This window comes from Trichosurus vulpecula, chromosome 7 (genome assembly GCF_011100635.1).
Source record: "Trichosurus vulpecula isolate mTriVul1 chromosome 7, mTriVul1.pri, whole genome shotgun sequence".
Lineage (NCBI taxonomy): Eukaryota > Metazoa > Chordata > Mammalia > Diprotodontia > Phalangeridae > Trichosurus > Trichosurus vulpecula.
The window spans coordinates 178705857-178723039 of record NC_050579.1 but is presented as its reverse complement, the minus strand read 5'-3'; positions in this window follow the sequence as shown (position 1 = coordinate 178723039).

Here is a 17183-nt window from a genome sequence, read left to right as displayed (position 1 = left end):
TTGACTCCCAGTCCAGAGCTTAATTCACAATATCACTTGCCTCCTTTTCTCTCATTGTAGTTAAAGAATCAACTTCCTGATTTACAGATGTATGTGTGTGTGTGTGTTTGTGTGTGCTTGTGTGTGTGTGTGTGTGTGTGTGTGTGTGTGTGTGTGCGTGTGAGAGAGAGAGACTTAGGCTAGGACAAGTCCTATACTGCATTGCCCTTATTCAAGGAATGAAGACCAGGCTAAAACGATTTACCAACCTCCAAGTAATATTTCCTTATATTTGTAGAACAAATTACCATTTCAAAGTGCTTTATGTACATTACCTCAGGCATATGGCAGACAGTTGTATTAATTCTAAATAGTGTAGTTATAATTCCAAATAGTTTAGCAATATTTAGTATTATATTATGTATTAACAGTACCTAGACATTGCCAAATGCAAAGAAACCTTTTTATGTACTACTGTCTTATACAAGTTGTGGATAATTCCTTATGCCAAGTGAAAGGTTTACTCTGGATCAACCAGAGACCGACACTGTGGCACAAAGTAAAGGTTAATGAATATACTAAGCTCCTGTGTTTTTGCTTTTCATTGTATCACCAATGTTTAGCATAGTGCCTGGAATATAGTAAGTGTTAATAAATGATTGTTGATGATCATGGTCTCAGTGTAATTTGAAAGACAATGAAAAGGCTCACTTCTCTCCCCACCCCCTCAGTTTTTGGTTTTTTTTTTTGTCACACAAACCTTAAAATTTCCACCATAAATTCGGTGTTGCAAAGACTTTAGAGGTCACTTAGTCCAAACAAATTGGAAACTGAGGCCTAAAGAAGGTAAATGACTCCCCCCAAGATCATTTTGGAAGTGAGTGACACATTTGAGAGCTTCTAGCTGCAAGAACTCAAGTTTCAGAGATAAGCATGAGATGCAAGAGGAAGATTTCCTAGACAATATATAACTGGAAGAAGGAAGACTACCCTGCAGCTGTAAGACTAAAGCCATACCAATTCGAAGCAGGTTATCTGGGCTTTGACAGCCTTCCATAGCACTGTCTTATATTAGTTGATTGGAAGGTGCAGGTCTCATATGAACGGAAAATCTTTTCTCAGCCTTTCCACAAAGTACCTTTACCTTATGGGTCAATCTAATGAATAGAATGGGCTATTTGAGTGTTATATTCGACCTGCATCTTTTCATACATACTTATAATAAATCCTTTCTGACATGCACTTTGGTAGCGAAGATAAAAATTATCCCATTCCTGATATCCATGTTATATATACATTGAGTGGACCTTTATGGAAGAGAATCCTGCCCCCAAAATTGGAAAAATCTGAACAAAAGCCATACTTAAACTCTGTTTTAGAGACTTCCCTGAGGTTACACTCTGAGGTGGATATGTAGCAAGGTAAAGAAAAAGAAATTGACTCATTTAGATTAGTCTCCGGCCCCTAAGATTGAACCATGATCTTGAAAACCAAGCATCCTGGGGGCTGAAGAGGGGGTGGGGAAGAGACTGAGTGGGCCTCAGATGAAATCTTGAAAATGTTGCTTTGAGTTTAACCTATGAGGAAGAATTGGAAGCCTTTCTAGATCCCCATCCATAAAGAAGCTTTGACTGGGGTGTGATGGTACACATTTAACAACTGCCTCCCTGGAAGGAAAAAAAAAAGGGAAAAAAGCACACATACTTTAGAGTTTAATTTACATTATGACTTTCTTAAGTCAAGACAATCAGCAAAAACATTAATAAGACTGATTTGTAGAGTTTGCTGATTTTCAAGGTGTAAATGCTCACACTGAAAAGTTAACAAGTTGCTCATGAGCTGGATGAAGCTAGCTCCAGTACATCCCAGATTTATTTATTTGTAAATTGCTGTTTTACTAATGTGTAAAAATATCCTACCGAACATAAACTCCTTGAGGGCAGGGATTGTCTTTGCTTGTTTTCATTTTGAGCTTTGTAACTCCTGAGCCTAGCACAGGGACTAGCAAATAATTAAATATGTGTGTGTGTGTGTGTGTGTGTGTGTGTGTGTGTGTGTGTGTGTGTGTGTGTTTGCTATGGGTTGTATTAAAGGCATCTAGCACCAGCTTAATATCTAAAGAACCATCACCAGGAAATAACATCTATCATCTGCTTAATATTTCAGACTAGGTACTATGATTCATTAAAAATAAAACCTATCTTCCCCACCCCCCAAAAAAGATACCTCCTAAAACAGTTTTTTAAACCATCAAATCACCTTCAGCAATAATTGCTGAGGGCTGGGACTATCGTTCTTGTTTTTCTAAATTTGCGGGGGGGGGGGTGTCTTTATATTCTTAGCACTTAGCATAGTGCTTTACAAGTCTTTGGGGCTGAGAGGATGGTGAATCTGGTTCCGTGATTTCACGGGTATAGGGAATTCCTTGTAGAAAACTCAACGCATATGGGCTGCCATTCTGCAACATATTCTTAGAACAGGGGTTCTTTACTTTTTTCTATCATGGAGCACTTTCATGTTAAAATTCAGTTTTAAAAATAGTTTAAAAAATAAAAGGTCCTGGGTCCTGGGTTGTGAATTCTTATAAAGTGTTGCTTGACAGTAGTAAGACATTAAATGACTAGCCCAGAACCACAAATCTCTGTGTGTTTGTTGGGGATAGGGAGGGGAATTTGAGTTGGGAGGAAGGCTTGTACCCAGGTCTCTTTGGCTCTGAGGCCAGAAGGCACTTAATATAATAAATGCTAGTTGAATGAATGAAGGAATTGAAGGAATAATAATATTACGTAACATTAAATGATACTTTAAGGTTTTAAAAGCACTTCATAAAACCTCATTTGTTCCAATTTTTGTTGGATTCCCTTATTGGATTAAATCTTCAAGCTATTAAGCAAAGTCACAGATATTAGAACCTAGTTGTTGATAAAGACAGGTCTTATAAGACACTCTGCTGGCCATACTTGGGTTTCATGGTTTTCTTCTAATTAGCTTGTATTTAATGCCTTTGTCCTTACTTGCATTTATTTCTATTTGTATTTCTATTTATTTTCTTTATATTTATGTTGTATACACAAATGTGTCCTTGCTGTCTCTCCCAGTAGAAAGTAAGTTCCTTTTGAATAGGAATTGCTTCACGTATTTTATTTGAATCCCGGGTGCCTAGCGTAGTGTCTGTCACATAGGAGACTTTTACTAAATACTAATTGCTGAATCCATGGACCTTTCCTTTCACATCTCCCTTAGCTATGGTCCTCCTTAAATATTTCCCTATCCCTGCTAACAGCTTGGTACATGGAGGTCAGGTGAATGCCAGAGAAGTGAGGCTGTCTAGAAACCTTGCTCCTGCCTGACTTCTAAAGAGCTTCTGTTGAACTTGTTGCTTTGGGAGGTGGGGGTGGAACTGTATTATGGAGCAGTAAGGGCACCTTGATATATGTCCCCAGATCTCATATCAAAGCTAATACATCAGATACACTTTCAAACACTGTACAGGACTGTAATGATAATAATTCTGAATGCTGGCATCATAGTACTCACGCTATTACTCAGATAAATTGCACCTTGAGATTAGATTCAGATTTGAATCTATTCATGTCTAGAGGGAAGAGAGAGAAAGAGTGGGGACAGAGAGAGAGAGAGAGAGAGAGAGAGAGAGAGACAGAGAGACAGAGAGACAGAGAGAGAGAGAGACAGAGAGAGAGAGAGAGAGGGAGGGAGGGAGAGGGAGAGAGAGAGAGAGAGAGGGGGGGGGGGGAGGGGGGGGGGGGGGGAGGGAGGGAGAGAGAGAGAAGCACAAAATAATTTTAAAATCTTTCCTCAGTAGAAATTATAACATCAGGGACATCCTGAAAGTGAGCTGGATCTAAAGCATAATTCAGTAGCCCAGGAGAAAAGAACTTCTAGCTTCATTTACAATTCTTTTCCAGACATGCCTTTGAGAAGGTTATTTTATTTCTGTGTCTCCACTTCCCTTAAACGTTAAATAGTAAGAACAGCATGAAACATGGATTGATCCATCCATTTTTTCACACTCCTTAATAAATACGAAAAATCAGGAGGCAGAGCAGTCAGTACCCAGCTTGACATACTTAACCTATCTTTAGTAAAATGAGAATAGGAATAATGTGTTTTAGTACAATTGTTGAAGCAATAATTGAAACCCAGTAATATTTACAAAGTAAGGATTAAAATTTGCAATTGAAAAGTATAAATGCATTCACTTGCAATCATATGGATATGTTCACTTAATAGTGCAATTCTGGACTTAGAGATGAATTAAGCCAAAAATTCCTTTTAAGGAATAGCCTTAGAATTTTTCGGGATTGTATTTCCCTCTTTTGGAAGGAGGTATTATCTAAACTGTTCTTGTAACACTTGATTAAGTACTCTCATAAATACTTTCTTTCCCCTCAACCTGTGATTTCATTGGTGTAGGCAATATAGGGATGAGGCCATATCCTCTACTAATAATGTAAATTGAATACTATCCTGCCACAAATACAGCTGTAGAGAGCTGTCTGTTCCATGGAGAGGTTGTGACTTGCCCAGGATCACATTGTAAGCTGCCACAACTTCTACTGAAGAAGGATTTTTTTTTATTTACCTATTACTAGGCCCTAGCTGACAAATGACTGGACATTTCATAACTGATTGACCAGTCTATGTACCAGGAAGTTCCCATGTACCTATTGACTGGCTTGGTCAGGTATATTTAAGAATGCAAGGTAAGCAAACTATCATCTTAGCAAATTTCATCTAATCCATGTACACAAGAGGAGCAAACTTTATTAGCTGTAGAGTCCTTGTGGTTAATAGTGGGGTAGATTTGGAGTCCCAACCACCCGCTGATTGACGGTCCTCTAAATTCCGATTAGGGTACAGATACCACTATAAGCCTAAGTCACTCCCATTTGTTTTGTGGAGCTGTGAATAATAAACAGCCTGACACATGATCTTTTGAGTGCTTATGTTCTTTTTTGGTACCCACAATTTTAAAATCATTCTCTCCCTCTCCCTCCCTCTGTCTCTCTGTCTCTTTGTCTCTCTCTGTCTGTGTCTGAGTCTCTCTCTCTCTCTCTCTCTCTCTCTCTCTCTCTCTCTCTCTCCTTCCCTCTTCCATTCCCTCTCCCTCCCTCCCTTCTCTCTCTCCCCTCCCCACCCCTTCCCTCTCTCCCCACCCCATCCCTTCCTTCTTCCTGCTTTTCCCTCTCCTTCCCCTCCCTCTTCCACCCCCTCTTTCCTTCCTCTCCCTCTCCCTCCCCTCCCTCCTTCCCTCTTTCTCCCTTTCCTTCCCCCCTCTCTCTTCCTCCCTTTTCTCCCTCCCTCTTTCTCTTGTCTAAATATAAATTGATTCAAATCTGAATTAACACTATAATCTTAAAGTGCAATTCATCTGGGTGATAGCATGAGCCCTATGATGACAGAATTCAGAATTATTATTAGAGCCCAATATAATGTTTGAATCAGAGGTTGGACTTGAACAAACGTCACCCTCCCTCAGATGCTAACTCTCTAACCATGATGCAACACTGCTGTCAAAGGCAGTCCACACATTCTATACCTTTTTTTTTTCTCCTGTGGTAAATATATGGCAAATTCTCCCTGATAGGCTAATTCTCTGTCCACTACACCTATATAACACTGCCTTATAAATTAGCTCACATAAACAAGATAATGTCTGGAAATAATCAGCAATTTACTACACTCAACATATCTGGTTATAATGTAACAATAGCCCTGAATGAGGATATTAGGCAAAGGTTTATTAAACAAACCATCATTTCGCTCAAAATTAACAAGAAAGGGAAGAGCAAAGTAGATGATGCTACAATGTATACCCAGTTTTAAGATTACATAAATTATTGGGGAGAAGGTAGGGCATCAGCATATCTTTCCATGCTGGCTCAAGGAAGATAGAAATTTTTTCAAGTAGGGAAAATAAGGTCCAGTAAGTCAAAAAACAGTGATTAAGCATCTACTATGTACCAGACACTGTGCTAAACACTAGAGATTTAAAAAAAAAAGAAGCAAAAGAAAATCTTACCCTGAAGGAGGTCACAATTTAATAAGGGAGACAATAAACAGGAAAATGTGTGCAGTCAGTCTTCACAGCACCCAGTTGTGATTTTTGTCCCCCCCCCATCAGTTCACCCATTATGAAATTTTTATTGGGGGAGTTTCCACTACCAATGTAGATTGACACATTTTCTGCAAAGCATTGAGAATTTATGTGACTTGGCTAGGGTCACAGAGCCAGGATGTATCAACGGTGGGACTTAGAGCTGTGTCTTCTTGGATTCCAAGACAATTCTCTATCACATCATGTTGCTTTTGTTATTTATTTCTTGTTATTAGTGTGTCACTTGGTGTCACTTTCAGAAAATAATCCTGTGTTAAAATAAAGCCTCAATCTGGTTGACCTAGAGAATTGAGGAGAGGAAGGAGCCATCTTAGAATGTAAAGCAATCCTGGCTGGTTCATGCTGAAGTTACATTACTTGGAAGGAGAGAATCTCACTGAATGTGTGCCTTAATTGGCAATACTCAGATACCCCTTCCTTCCTTCCTTCCTTCCTTCTTTCCTTCCTTCCTTCCTTCCTTCCTTCCTTCCTTCCTTCCTTCCTTCCTTCCTTCCTTCCTTCCTCCCTTCCTCCCTCCCTCCTTGCGTCTTTCTTTCTTTCTTTCTTTCTTTCTTTCTTTCTTTCTTTCTTTCTTTCTTTCGTTCTTTCTTTTCCTTCCTTCCTTTCTCAGAGGGATATTTACTTCAAAGATATAGCAACACCAAGCATACAAATGTTCCCCGCCCCCAATACCTCATGGGTATACTTTCCCATGAACCATCTCCATCTCTGTGGGAGTAGGCTCAATTTAGCTCAATCCACCAAAACCTTATTGTAAGCTACAAATTCATTCCCCATGGGAATTGTTCAAAGGAACTTAGGATTTATAGCTGAAAGAAGAGAAGACTTGGGAGGTGGATCATGATTGTTGTCTTTAAATATGTGAAGAGCTGTCCTGTGGAAGAAAGAACATGCTTGATCAGTTGGCCCCAGAAGGCAGTACTGGAAACAATGAGTGCAAATTGCAGACAGGTTTATTTTGAGCTTAATTTAAAAAAAAGTTCTACAAATCTAAAAATGATATGCTTTGGAATACTGCGGCTTTTCCTCTCACTGAAGACTTTAAACAAAGTTGGAAAAGCCCTTGTCTAAGATGTTACCATGCTAATTATTGTTTAAATGTAAGTTGAAGCTGATGGCATCGGAGGTACTTTCTAGTTCTGATGTTCCATGTTTCTGTGAATGATCAATACAAATATAGCCTATTAAAATTTACTTTACTTGAACATTAGATTTAGAGTTAGAAGGAACCGTAGAGATCACCTTATCGGTCATCTCCTATGTTAAAAATGAAGAAACTGAGGCAAAGCATTTGTTTGACTTGTCTATGGAGTTAGGAAGATCTGAAGTCAAAACCCACCTCAGAAACTTACTAGCTATGTGAGCCTGGGCAAATCATTCAGCCCTTTTTTTCCTCATCTGTAAAATGTAGACTTCCCAGGGTCATAATGAAGATAAAATGAGATAATATTTGTAAAGCATTTGTAAATCTTAAATTGCTATGTAAATATCATTATTATTATTATTTTCCAAGATCACACAATGGTTGAGCTGAGACTTGAAACAAGTTCCTTTAATTTAAAATCCAGTGTTCTTTTTATGCCACCCTGATGGTTGTCAAATATCCAGGCACTAGATAACTGTATCTACATGATTCTATATCAGGTGGTAGGGAACAAACAAATCTGAAGGGTCGTTAAAGTGGCAGATGGTGAAGAAGCCATGATAAAGTCTGGATTACCTGTAAGACAGGTAATTTGTAAAGTATACTGATTCATGCCTGTAAATCTGGCACCAAAATGGTGAATATCTAGAAGTGCGAGGGGTTAAAGGGAGGGGGGCATGGAGAGGGAAGAGAGAAAGAGTCAGAAAGAAAGAGACAGAGAGAGAAAGAGAACCTAGAGTCAAAATTAGTGTAGAAATTAGGAAGAGAGAAATTAGCCCCAAATGGAGTACATACAATTGAAATGAAAAGAAACCATGATTCAAACTTCATGACAAACTAAATAGTAAAGTGAAGCCATCCAAGGATCAGTAAGTGAGTGTGATGCAAGTTTGGGTGGGTAGTCAGATATTAAGTTATTAGACACAAGAAATAGGCAAAATAAGAACAAATTAAGATGCCAAAACAAAGCTTTCACTATCAAGCGCTGCCTCTTCACACTTTGCTGTCTTTATTGAATTCATCAGACATTCAAAAAATATTTAAGTGCCTACTATGTGGACCATGATCTCAGAGGAAGCAAAATCACAAATAGATCTCAGAACAGCAGCAGCTGTTCTCATAGTGGGTGTAAGGAGGCTGTAACATGCTCCCAATGATAGTGAAAGTGCCAAAATTGATATAAAGAGTAAGAAATAGGAAATGAGATAGGTCAGTCATGTAACTAGAAAGAGAGACAAAAGGTGGGCAGTTTCAGTGCTACATCAATGAATAGTAAAAGAACTAATTGGAAGATTGCCTTTGTACTGGGTGGATTTTCCAAGGAGAAATCATGGGAAAATGTGTATGATAATTGTACAGGAGAGGTTATGAACTATATTTGAAAAAGGAAGTATCCATAATAGTGAAATCATGAATTCACCAAAATATACAAAAGGCCCTGGAGGAGGCAGCATAAATTCTACTCTCAATACAAATGACAAAACAAATGACATAAATCTTACTTCAATACAAATGATGCCAAGGAATGTGTCGTAAGTATTCTAGGGTTGTGCTAGAAGAAATAACAATGAGGGAGAGCGCATTTTCGACTGAGAACAGGAGGACTCAGCTAAAGATAAAGGGCATTTAAGATCAACCTGGAAAGAAGGGACTTCAACAGATTGAGATTGGGGTGGGCAAGATTTCAGTCACAAGAGATGTCATGAACAAAGGCAAGGAATACTGAAAAAGTCAGATAATAATGGAACATGGTGAATAATTCACTTTGGACCTCCTACCCAGGCAGGAAGAACCCATTCCTGAATAGGAGTACCCAGGAGACTTGCAAGAGAAGGTTATTGAATACAGCTGGTTGGTAGGAGTACGTGTGGGGGTAGGGAGGGGGCAGGGAGCAGATGTCACTTCTAACAGAAGCAATTCCTAACAGGTGACCACGATAGCAAAGCAAGAATTGAATATTTCAGCCCTTAATTTATATGCTACTTTAGTCTTCCACCAAAAGATACTCTAACAGACCATACAGGTGTTCCCGGGTAAAGATGTCTGGAAAGAGGCCATTATATTCAAGTTAATAGGAAACGTGTGTGGGAGTGAGGAGGAGGAAGGAGGCACAAGGGGCAGGGAGAAACTGAAAGGAATTACAAGTTTTACTTTGTATATAAAGTTTAGAAACATTAAAGCTGGGGGAGATTACTCTAGTTTTCAAGATTTTTACCTATATGTCACAATTGTAGTTCCTAAGCTGTCATGACCCTACCCTTACTGAAGGTGGAGATTATCTGTTTCTAATCACTGTTCAGATAAAGTGTTTTTCCCTATTGTAAATATAGAATGCCTCCAGGAAAGCCATTCTCTGGCGCTTTTTTTTTCAGCATGAGGGTAATGCTGTGCTCTTGAAGCCTCTGCCAGAGGAATGCAAGCTTTGGCAAACTTTCCAGTGCAAGCTGCAAAATCTTTGAGTCTGGGTCCAGTGACAGACTGTGTGTCTGTCGCCTGAGAGTGAGTCTGGCTAAGTTTGGAAAGCTCATTACCAGAAGGTTGGCCACCAGATGATTTTTTTTTGGCCACTGAAACTCACGAAGTAACTTCTATTAAGTGGAGGGAGGGTATAAGCCAAAACAGCATGGATCTTTTGAATAATTGAATGAAATCTATAGTGAATGGAACTCTAAGAAATAATTCTCTTCCTCTACAATGAGGGCATCTGTATTCTAGGCAGCTTACAGTGGTTTAATCTAGGAGCAATGATGTCCAGGAAACTCTGTGGGGTGTGGACAGGGCTGATATAAGAACCATAGTCATGAAGAGGGATCTTATAGGATCATAGATTTACAGTATAACTGTGTAATGACAATTTAGATTTGAAGAGCTTTCCCCCGCCATTAATAGGCCATGTGACCTGCTTATATCACAGGAAGCCTAAGTCACATGTGGTGGGAGGAGCTTGCTGAGAGGAAAAGGAAAGTGTGTCACAAGAAATGCTGAGGGAGCAGTTAGAACTGAGGGAAAGAGCAGATGTGTGGTGGCTGTGACTTTGTTGGTGGCAAGGCCCCAGCAGTGGGGCAGATGGCTTTGGGATAGAGTGGTTCTCTGCTGTGATATTGTGTATTGAATTCTTTGCTGCTGTGATGGATTAGGCTTATTGGTTTTGGGATCTGGTTCTCTGGTGTCTGAATAAATGGTTTTCTTCTTCTACCTTTTATGTGGACAGTCTCTCATATTTTGCGATACAGAACCACATACGCATATTGACAATTATCGTCTATATTGTGATTAATGCCTTGCTAATACAAGCTGAAATTGGTCTTAGCGTCCATCTAAACCAACCCTCTCATTTTACAGATGAGGAAACTGAGCCTTAGAGAGCTTAAGTACATTTCCCAAGGTCACAGAGCTAGTAAATGACAGAGTCAGGACTCAGGATGGGCCTGCTGTCTCAACTTTATCAATGATCTGGGAACTGAGACTAGAGAAATTAGGAACTTGGTAGTACGTCAGAAAGAGACTTGGGGTTTAGGCAAGGGTCAATACTTGCAGAGGGTGGCATTGACATTTCCTGACAAATGCTACCATAAGACAGTCATTAAGTTCTTTGGAAGTCGATTTTCTCATCTGCTAAATAAGGGAGTTGGACTTGATGACCTCTAAGGTCTCTTCCGGTTCTAAATCTATGCTCTGATCATCCTACAGCAGACTCAGTTAAAATGGCAGCCTGAGCCTGAGAAAAGGAACACTTAGCTAACAAAAGGAACGGAGCAGAAATATGGATCTAAGTCAGAACCTGGAAGACCTGTCCTTTACCCAAAAGAAAGAACCAACTATAATGACTGACAAATGAATCTACTCAAATTCAATCACTAGAGGAGAAGGAAATAGGTAAATAGTATTAGGAATATCAGTCTGATTAAACTTAACATTTATTTATTAAGTGCCTCCTCTGTGACTGGAGAAAGGCAACAAGACATAATGAATAGAGAACTTGTCTTGGAATCAAGAAGACATGGATTCACCCTGGGTTAGTCAAGCAACATTTCAGGATCCTCAGAAACATTTCAATATTCCATTTATTACAGAATGATTGTAGATATGCATTGTTATTGATAGCCTCCTTATTGAGCACCCCCTATGCCAAGTGAAATCATAGATCTGGCATATGTATAGGTTTTTATACATGCATATGCATATTGTTGTTGTTGTTCAGTTATGTCTGACTCTTCATGATCTTGGATGGGGTTTTCTTGGCAAAGATACCTTCCCTAGTAGATTAAGGCAAACAGAAGTTAAGTGACTTGCCCAGGGTCACACAGTTAATGAGTGTCTAAGGACAGGTTTGAACTCACGTCTTTCTGATTCCAAGACCAACACTCTATCCACTGATCCACCTAGCTGCCTCCATATATGCATATACATATGTATAAGTATACATATGTGTATGTGTACCACACATAGAAAATTTATGTGCATAACATATATAATATACTATATACACACATTATATATGTATATATATTACAGATAGTATGCACACTGCCCATAGGAGATAGGTATATGTGTACATACATCATAAGCCATTGTGTATATAATGTGTATATATGTATATACTTACATGTTTGTATATGCACATAGATATTCATATGTGTTTTATATATATATATGTGTATATATATATATATGTATGTATGTATATATGCATCATTATTTGTTTACCTGGCACTGGGGCTAACAAGATAAAAAAATATAGTTACCGCCATCAAGATACTTAGAGTTTAGTGGAGAAGTGGTACTAAGACAGTGTTACCATAAATAAATATGCCATAAGATAGGTAAGATGGTACAGAGCTCAAAGACAGGAAGACCTAAGTTCAAATCTTGCTTAGATACTTGCTTGCTATATGACCTTAGGCAAGTCACCTAATCTATTTGCCTCGGTTTCCTTAACTGTAAAATGAGGATATATATAGCCCCTACCTAGTAAAGTTGTTGTGAAGATCAAATGAGACTTGAAGCACTGAGAGCTTGTCACAGTTGGTGCTATTTAAATGCTAACTATTATTATTATTATTGTTATAAGAGGATAGGGTCAGTTTCTTCATTTTCAGACAAAGTAAAGATGAGGAAAAAGATAACTAAATTAAAAGATGGACAGCTAGGTGGTACAGTGGATAGAGTACCCGGCCTAGAGTCAGGAAGACTCACAATCCTGAATTTAAATCTGACATCAGACATGTAGTAGCTATGTGACTCTGGACAAGTCACTTAACCCTGTTGACTTCAGTTTCCTCAACTGTAAAATGAGCTGCAGAAGGAAATGGCAAACCGTTCCAGTATCTCTGCCAAGAAAATCCCAAATGAGGTCATGAAGAGTTGGACATGTCTGAAAAATGACTGATGTAGTAGTGAAGTAAAGATTGAGAGAAATCTTTTAGCTGGCAGGATCAGGGAAAATTTCTTGCTGGAGATGACCCCTGAGCCAAGCTTTGAAGGAAAAAAACACCAAATTTTAGCAATAATAATGAAGAAGGAAAATATTTCAGCAATAGAGACCAGGACGTACGAAAGAACCAAAGTGGAACAGTGAAATCAAAAAAGATTTAGAAGTTAGCTGGCTAGAAAATGTATTATTTGAAGGGGAGTCTGTGCAAAGAGAAGAATATGAAATAAAGCTAAAAAAGGTAAGTTGGTGCCAGATTGTGGAGGGGCTTATACATTTTTAATTTTTCCTGAAGATAATAGGGAACCACTCAAGGATTTTAGTAAGAGAATGACATAGACCTATGAATGAGAAGGATGACTTTGGTATCAGTGTGAAGCATCTGTTGACACTCCCCTTCACCCCCTACCCCCATCCCTTGTGTTGGATGATGTCTAGTGAGGGACAAAAGTTAGAAACCTTGTCCAAAAATGGAGTAGAATAGGGAAAGCTAGTCAGCCAAGTGTTGAGGCTTATGGGCAGAAGAGAAGTAGAAATATTGGAGTGCCAAACATAGTGGAAGGTTTCCGTTCCATGATGGGAGAATCTTTTAAAGGAGAAACTCTATCAAAGAGGAAAATTAACTAATCATTTTAATTGTGTGATGCTTTATCTTCCTCACATGATAAACAATAATGATTACTTACTTTTACATAGCACTTTAAGATTTGCACATTGCTTTCCTCACAACAGACTAGTGATATAGGTACCCAAGTAGTATCATCTACATCATGCCCTGGCTTTAAGTTTTAAAAATTTCTAAGCACTGTCTTTTCTTTGGTTACATAGAACAATGGTTGTACATTTTCAAAGCAGGAAGGGGCAACATGTCTACATATTGGCAGGACATAGCCCTGGAAAAAATATGAAAATTTGGTAAAAATCAGATGCTTGTTTTATCTCTACAATGAGAAACAATCTGATTTTTTTCCTATTTTTTAATTTAATGTTTTGGTTAATTAACAATCTCTTTGGTTCAGGGGGATGTTAAGGATTGCCACTGCCATTTTACAGGTGGAGAAATGAAGCATTGAAAAGTTAAGTAGAATTTTTGTTCACATAAGTAAATGGAGAACTTTCTAGTATATCTCAATACTTTTTTAGGCTATTCTATATTTTGTTGCTATGAATCTAAAGAAACAACTAATTAACAATCATTTCTTAATCCTGTAATTTGCATCAGGCACTGTTCTAGGCACTAGCTCTGAAATGACAAAAAGGAAACAATTCCTGCCATGTGAGAATTTAATATTCTCTTGGAAGAAATAACATGTACATATATAAGCATATACAGCAAAATATATACAGATTGAATACAAAGTAAACACAAGGTGGTTACTTATAAAATAGTTTGGGAGGGAAGGTACTAACATATGGGAACATCGAAAAAGGCTTCATGTGATGCTTGAGTTGAATCCTGAAGGAAGTGAAGAAATCTATTAGGCAATGTATCAGCTGATCAATTTCAGTCAGAGCTCTTTTTTCCCAGTCTTGGATTACCCCTAAAAGCAAAAAATAGTGTTTACTATGACATCATAATCTTTTGGCATTGAATTCACATAGATATAACTTCCTGAAAAACATTAAAGGTTTCCCATTGCTTTTAATCCACTTTGGAACAAATCTCATCAGAAGGCCATAGGATCAAAAATTTCAAGATGGTGTATACTGTCATATCAATATTTTTTTTGACAAGATTTTTCTTAAGGTTCAGATTCTTTTTTTTCCAAAGGAAAAGAAAATAAGTTCCTGGATTAATGTGCAGTTAGTGATGATTAAAAGAAATGCTTTGAATTTATTAAGTCTAAGAATGTATTCTGAAAACAGAGGCAACTATTGAATTATGTTCATCTTCCCACCAAATCGTGGCATAACAACGGCTGTGTCTAAATGGCACCAAATGTCTTGATTGAAAGTAAAAAGTGCAGACATTACTCAGGATATGTTTAACTATCTTAATATTTTTGCTTAGTGTAGCCAACACACCAGGAAGACTGCATTTCTTGCTTTTCTTGTGGAAGTTTTAGCATTAGAGAATTTAGCCAAAATCTAATATTTACTACAGTTCTCCTGAGGGTTGCCTTAGAAGAGGTACAAAAGTAAAATTGGAGTTCAATGAAATCATCAAATGCTATTTACAATACTGTGTGATGACTTAGTTATTCTAGGAAAATTGTATTGCCCTGGTGATCCAGATTGATGCTAGCTAATAAATGCAATGTATAATGAAAAATGAAATATTTTCCAAAAAAGCATATAAATATTCAGGAAATTGTGTTGGGTTTCTGTTGTTGTTTATTTGTTTATTTTAAAGCAGAGGGACATTAGAGATGCTTCTATACATCAGTTTATATAGCTGCCTCTTATTTTCTGTGTGGTCTTCAAAAGTCATTGGTTAACCTTCCTTTGCCTCAGTTTAACCCCATGTAAAATGAAGTTAAACATATTTACTTATCTCACATGGGTCCTGCAAAAATCAACCAACCTTAAAAAAATTCCTGATAATCTCTTGTGTGCAGAAGGCACGAAGTACTCCTATTATTCTACGCCTGAAAGATGGTTGAGTTGTAAAGGCCCTCAGTGGGCACAGCTGAAAGAACTTTGCATGAAGAAAATCCATGTCTAGTGCAGTTAAACAGAAGCACTCGCTAACCTATTCACTTGTAACCCTGCAATAACATTTAGAAAACTTTAAAAGTCTTAGCCTTCGGTATTGTGCCATGTTGTAGAGAGACCCACAGGGAAATATGCTCCCACTTCATGAATCCCTAACAAACCCGAAGGAACCTCCTAATGTGTTCGAGTTACACAAAAACAATTTTATGGCAATAATCAACATATCCATGGTGATCCAGAGGGATGATCTCAACTTCCCATTTCGAGGCTGGAAAGGATTAACATAATTAAGATGAATATCCTTCCCCAGAACTCCCCCCTCCAACCCTCCCCCCCACCATTGTAGATGCTTCTAAAGCTCTATGAAAAATTGCAAGACACCAGCAACTGTTTCAGTTTACTTAGTTCTTTGCAAAAAAAAAAATTAGTTTTCACACAATGGTCATTCATAAACATGCTCCAAGTGGAGAAGGGATTGTTTAAGGTTGTTTTGCAGGCAGCTGCCTAAGCTGAAACCTGTGATTCCACAGATGGGTACATTAGCATGAAGCCCCCATTTTAGCCCCCTCTTTGTCAAGACTTTTATATAATAGCGATTTGCAAGCTAAAGATTGCATTACCCCTCAAGCAAAAATTTAGCTGGAATATCTACTTAGTCATGCCTCCTGTCCTGTGAGGTTTAGCCTATCAAGTAACCAGACAATAAATTAGTGCGCAAGTGAGCAGGGAGTAGAAAAAAAGCAATACTGGCATCTGGTGCAGTTTCAAAGCTGATAAATAACATCGTCATAACTAATACAGAGGGGGCCACAGTGGCAGAAGATAAAGGGACAAGAACGAAATCAGCATCGATGGATTTTAGATTGCTCATGAGAGACAGGCTCCATCTACATTACTCATGCAAAAATATATGTATGTTTACATAATTGTATATTTTATATAAACACATATTCATCACACATACATACATGTAAGTTTCACATGTACATGTACATACGTGTAAGTTTCATGATGGCATGCTTGTATGGGTTCTGGATAATAGATGATACTCTCAAGCTTTCCCAGTCACCAACGGAGTGAAGCAGGGCTTTGTGCTAGTTCTGTGTTTTTTAGAATGAGGTTTTCAGATGCCTTCAATGAGGACAAAAACAGCAACGTCAAAGACAGCTACCACACTGATGGTAAATTATTTAACTTGAAAAGGCTATAACCTAAGACTAAAGTGGAGGGAGAGTTGATGCACAACCTTTTGTTCACAGATGATTGTATACTCAATGCAGCCTCTGAGGCTCAGATGCAACAGATTATGGATCGATTCTCTGCTGCTTGTGCTAATTTTGGCCTGACGATTAACACCAGGAAAGCAGAGGCTCTCTACCAGTCAGCATCATACCTTCCATATGTAGAACCATTCGTTACAGCAAATGGAGTTATTTTGAATGCTGTGGGTAAGTTCACTTACCTTGGCAGTATGCTTTCCAGGCATGTACACATAGACGATGAGGTTGAAGTGCCCATTGCCAGAGTCAGCTCAGTATTTAGGAGGCTCTGAAGGAAAGTGTGGGAGAGATAAGATATTAGACTGCTTACTAAACTGAAGGTCTATAGAGTTATTGAGCTGATTCAATTGTTGTATGCCTATGAAACCTAGACAGTATACCAGCACCATGCCAGAAAACAGAATTGCTTTCATTTAAATTGTCTTAGGAAGATTCTGAAGATCACCTGGTAAAATAAGGGACCAGACTGTAAGGCCCTTTCTCAAGCTGAACTGCCAAGCATTCAAACTGTACTGCAGAAAGCACAGCTCCAAGGGGTTGGCCATGTTGTTCGAA